Raw genomic sequence first — 6,203 nt, 5'->3', positions numbered from 1 at the left:
TGGGAGGAGGGAAATGGTATCAGGCATGGAGGCATGGAGCCAGATATAAGATTTGGAGGAGGGTCAAATGTAAACTAAAATTAGCCTTCATAAAAAAGGGTCTGATACGGACAGAAAGAGAACAGCTTTCCTCTTCTGTGGAGAGGAAATGAGGGATGAGGAGAGGGCACGAGCTACATAGATAAGCTGGTTAACCTCCAGGAAATGACAACAAAGATTTTTTTTTTTTTAAATGTGTCATTGCGTTGATAAGGAGCCACAAGTCACAAACAGTACAGTTGTCACTGGTGACTGTCATTTCATTCAAAAGACATGGGCCCTTTTTGAATGCCTTTGTCAATCATTCCTTCCTATATAGGTTCAGAACTTTTGTGAAACAGAATAGTTAAAAATATATGTCAAATGTCAAACATTAGAAATAGATGGGAGAGGTTGAGGGTAGAGGAAGAATAGGACTAAAAACAAACAAAATATAACTATTGTAATATAGATTGTTTCCTGTCAAATGTATATAGTATGTATAAGCTGGAAGTAGAAGCCTAAGGGTTGTCTTTCAATAGTTTACTCCAATTAGGGGAGGGGTGGGAGGGTTAGAGGAAAATAATACAGGAAAAAAAGATGTATATATATATATATATATATATACACTACCGTTCAAAAGTTTGGGGTCACATAGAAATGTCCTTGATTTTGAAAGAAAAGCCAATGTTTTGTCCATTAAAATAACATAAAATTGATCAGAAATACAGTGTTGACATTGTTAATGTTGTAAATGACTATTGTAACTGGAAACGGTTGATTTGTAATGGAATATCTACATAGGCGTACAGAGGCCCATTATCAGCAACCATTAGAAAACCCTTTTGCAATTATGTTAGCATAGCTGAAAACTGTTGTTCTGATTAAAGAAGCAATACAACTGGCCTTCTTTAGACGAGTTGAGTATCTGGAGAATTGGCATTTGTGGGTACGATTACAGCCTCAAAATGGCCAGAAACAAAGAACTTTCTTCTGAAACTCGTCAGTCTATTCTTGTTCTGAGAAATGAAGGCTATTCCATGCAAAAAATTGCCAAGAAACTGAAGATTTCGTACAATGTGTACTACTTCTTTCACAGAACAGCGCAAATTGGCTCTAACCAGAAAAGAAAGAGGAGTGGGAGGCCCCGGTGCACAACTGAGCAAGAGGACAAGTACATTAGACTGTCTAGTTTGAGAAACAGATGCCTCACAAGTCCTCAACTGACAGCTTCATTAAATAATACCAGCAAAACACCAGCCTCAACGTCAAGAGTGAAGAGGAGACTCCTGGATGCTGGCCTTCTAGGCAGAGTTCCTCCAGTGTCTGTGTTCTTTTGCCATTATATTATTTTTATTGGCCAGTCTGAGATATGGCTTTTTCTTTGCAACTCTGCCTAGAAGGCCAGCATCCTGGAGTCGCCTCTTTACGCTTTACTTTGAGACTGGTGTTTGGTGGGTACTATTTAATGAAGCTGCCAGTTGACGCCTTGTGAGACGTTTGTTTCCAGCTACAATAGTCATTTACAACATTAACATAGTCTACACTGTATTTCTGATCTATTTGATGCTATTTTAATGGACAAAACATTTGCTTTTCTTTCAAAAACAAGGACATTTCTAAGTGACCCCAAACTTTTGAACCGTAGTGTATGTACGTGTATTTATATGTATGTATGCATGTATGTATGTGCGTATGTATGTATGTATGTATGTATGTATGTATGTATGTATGTATGTATGTATGTATGTATGTATGTATGTATGTATGTACAGTGCCAGTCAAAAATGTGGATACACCTACTCATTTAAGGGTTTTTCTTTATTTTTGTTATATTCTACATTGTAGAATAATAATGAAGACATCAAAACTATGAAATAACACATATGGAATCATGAATTAACCAAAAATAGTGTTAAACAAATCTAAATATATTTTATGTTTGAGATTCTTCAAAGCAGGCACCCTTTGCCTTGATGACCCTTGAATGAGTAGGTGTGTCCAAACGTTTGAGTGGTGGTGTATGTATATGTATGTATGTATTTTGTTAGGTTACAGCCTTGTTCTAAAATGGATTAAATAATTTACCCCTCTCATCAAACTACACACAACTCCATGATGACAAAGCAAAAACAGGTTTTTAGAAATGTTTGCTAATAACAAAATAGAAATATTACATTTACATAAGTATTCAGACCCTTTACATGCTCCACAGCTTTTTTCAGGTCTCTCCAGAAATGTTTGATCTGATACAAGTACAGGCTCTGGCTGGTCCACTCAAGGACATTCAGAGACTTGTCCCGAAGCCACTCCTGCATTGTCTTAGGGTCATGTGCTTAGGGTCATTGTCCTGTTGGAAGGTGAACCTGAGCACTCTGGAGCGGGTTTTCATCAAGGAGCTCTCTGTAATTTTCTCTGTTCATCTTTGCCTCGATCCTGACTAGTCCCTCAGTCCCTGCCGCTGAAAAACAATCCCACAACATGATGCTGCCACCACCATGCTTCACCGTAGGGATGTTGCCAGGTTTCCTACAGACGTGATGCTTGGCATTCAGGCCAAATAATTCAATCAAAATCTAATCAAATCTGATCCATTTTGCTACTTCCAATCTTGGTTTCATCAGACCAGAGAATCTGGTTTCTCATGATCTGAGAATCCGTTAGGTGCCTTTTGGCAAACTCCAAGGGAGCTGCCCCCCCCCCCCCAAAAAAAGACAAGAAAAGTACATTCCTTCCTATCTTCCTTGAAGTAATCACAGATCTGACTTGGTTGCATTGGTGAAACTAATAAGGTGGTAACCTTGCTTCCACCTATCCAATCACTTATAGATCTGTGCTTACCTCCAGGAAACGAGGAAGGGAGGATGTTTCCAAGGAAACAATGGAACTCCAGAGATGTATGGTTTGTGTCATTTTGATTTGATTCTCAATTGCAAAATTGCCCGATTATGCTAGTCTATAGAATCGTCTGTGGTTCGGTGAAGAACATGAAGGGGTTAACCCGTTACATTGGGGAGGAATAGAGCGCGTGTGCTGCTGTTGTTGTTTTACCCTTTCTACGATGTTCAGATCCTCTCGGTGTGCGAGTCAGAAACTTTCCCGCAGCGTTGTGGTTCTCTGTGTGGTCCATCCTGATTGGAGTTTCCTCATCTTAGCGTTTTGAAACTCCTCTTTGTCTCATTCATTGATTTTTTTGTCCATGTGTTTTTCTTCACAGTCGTATAATCGGTATGAGTCAAACAGTTAACAACTACAACGTCAGAGACATTAATGGGGAAAACGTTATAGCTATGTCATGGGATCGTCCCCGGGAACCTCTGTCAAACGTTGTCATTTTAACATTCTCAAAACTGCTAATGTTCTGGGAATAAGAAGGTAACCAGAAATTGTCTGCTGGGAAGATTTGCTGGGAAGAACCTCTATTCTCAACTCAACTCAATGACTACTACTGAGATTGATAACATGTCAGATGGAAAGAAAATAGCAATTGACTCACATTTAGTCACACAATAACTTATTCAGCTTGATGAAGCCCTACGTAGATGCGTCACAAATCATTTACAAGCAAATGTCACTATATACAGTAAGGGTGATGATATAACAGGTCTGCACATTTGGTACTTTGCAAATTGTGGCATGACCATTCTGCCACCCTTTATATGGTGTGACACTCGATTATACATTAAGCATTTAAGGCCTTATTCAATGAAAATAAATACCTCAGTGTCTTCGATGATCAACATTGGACCGTGAAAATTGTACTGAATAACGTTCATATATTTCCAGTTTAATTGCCATACTATTTAATCTAATTTAATGTTCTGTAATGTACTGACATACCCTCTCATTTGATTTGATTTATAGTATTCTTTCTAACAAAGATATCTACATATATTTCAGGATATTGCTCAACTTGCCATTGGCACAACCATTGTCTCAACTTACCCCAAGGCAAACACTCTGGCTACATTAGCCCACACAGATAGAAGGATGCACTTGTATGCTAGATTTAGGAGCTCGTATTGGAGCTTATATAGGCCCCAACTGATGTATAGAACAATTTTACAATGATCTACTTTGGTTTAGATACAAGCATCATGAACCCTCTCCATGGAATTATGACCTGTTCCTAAATGTTTGGTCAAATTATACATTTTGTGTATGGTTTCCTAGAAACCAAGATGGCTCAACTGACCCCTTTGGCTCAGCTTACCCCACTCTCCATTACTGTTCTAAGGGAATGTCCGGTCTGAAAAGTAGAAAAGGCATTGTTAGTCGTGTTACTATCCGTCTTTTTCTAAGAAATGTGTGTTCAATGGCCGTGTAATATAGACTAACGGCTCTATTCATTACGCATCGTGGAATTTCAGCTTTACAGTGTGATTGAAATTTAAAGGCAATGTTCTCGCTTCACCAGACGACATTCATTGGAAATTACCTTTACATTTCTGTTGCGGACTCTGTAAAGCTTCAGTGTTACAGATTTAATAGAGCCCTAGCTCTTTAGAAGAGGGTTTACACCAGGGTTGGGGTCAATTCAAATGAAACTCAGTGACTTCAGGAAGTAATTTGAATTTAATATCCACAAATTCTAAAACGTTTGGCAAAAATAGTGTCTCATTTTCAGTTTATTGAGAACTCATTGACAATAGATGCCCCTTTTCAATTATTGAATTGGAATTTCAGTTTACTTGTATAAGCCACAATAAGATATCAAGTCATTCTAAATAAGTACTCATTCAAATTATATTGCTATTCATTTATACATAGCATTGTAACCGACAAGGATATTACATTTTAATCAACATGTCAGTTTTCACATCAGTACCAGTCCGCTATAAAGCTAGCTTGCTCCATGGGCCTACAGCTTTTGGAAAATGGCTCACGAAGTGTGTCACTCTCCCCATACGGGTTACATGGCAGAAGGTAAGGCTGCGATCAAGCCTCTGACCGACAAGATCCAGGAGCCTGCTGAGAAGATCCAGGAGCATGCTGAGAAGATCCAGGAGCATGCTGAGAAGATCCAGGAGCATGCTGAGAAGATCCAGGAGCATGCTGAGAAGATCCAGGAGCATGCTGAGAAGATCTAGGAGCATGCTGAGAAGATCTTGGAGCATGCTGAGAAGATCCAGGAGCAGAAGAAGCCCTTCATCAGTGAACTCGAGAAGCAGGTCCACTGCCACCCCATTACTGACAACATCCAGGCCTCGTTCAGTCCTCTGGCTGACAACCTGCAGGCCCAGTTAATGGCCCTGGTCGACAAGATACTGACGACTTCCAGGACCAGATGGAGCAGGTCTTCCAGACCGTGGTTGACCAGACCAAGGCTCTCCTCCCCCCCAGTAAAGCTAACGTAACATCCCCGTAGCTTGGGTTCAGACCATAGATGGTAAAAACTTTCCCCTCTGTCTGTTTCACCTGTGTCATGTCAAGAGGAGTTAGATGGTCATCATCTTGAAATTATGTCAAAATTTCACCAATAAAGGGGTTTAAAGGTGGCAATTTTGTCTGTGATTGTTACTTTTTTAGTTCACGTGGGCACATTGCAGATGAAAATAATGACCTGTGTCATTGTAAATTATTGAAGGTTAAAGGTCAAGTTATGAGGTTGAAATTAGATGAATTTCTGGGCGGAATTTGATGGAAAGTGCTTATTGAAGTTCAAGCAGTATTTGTTTTTGATATACTGACCTTTGGGCCACTCCATCATATAGCTTAAGCCTATTTGTTAATATTCTGAAGTAGTTGCATATATTGGATGGAGTTTAGCTGAATTACTATATTAAGATATATTCATTTAATTGATTTTGACCTCTAGGCCCACTACACAGTAAGCGATCACAAAAAAATACAAATAAAATCATTGGAATAGAAAAGCCAGCAAAAGTAGTTGGTTTGGGAAGAGGGTGCCCCTCAGTGGCTGTCCATGTGGGTGTTTGAGTGAGGAAGACACAGAGGTGCACCAATCAGTATAGAAGCACAGCCCCTTTCATTATCGATGCATCCTGCTGACAACAACAAAAGAGCCATTCCAGACTCAGAAGTCAGGAGGAGTTTGAGTTAGGTGTCAGCCAGACTAATGACTTACGTCATGTTAAGGCAATGTTCCCGCAGTTACGGAGAGCTCAATCGGTCAGCTCTGTTGGATATTACCTTAACATTTGAACGCAGATTTTCTGTGATAC

Source organism: Oncorhynchus keta, chromosome 31 (genome assembly GCF_023373465.1).
Source record: "Oncorhynchus keta strain PuntledgeMale-10-30-2019 chromosome 31, Oket_V2, whole genome shotgun sequence".
Lineage (NCBI taxonomy): Eukaryota > Metazoa > Chordata > Actinopteri > Salmoniformes > Salmonidae > Oncorhynchus > Oncorhynchus keta.
The sequence above is the reverse complement of the archived record's forward strand: the minus strand, read 5'-3'. Positions refer to the sequence as shown.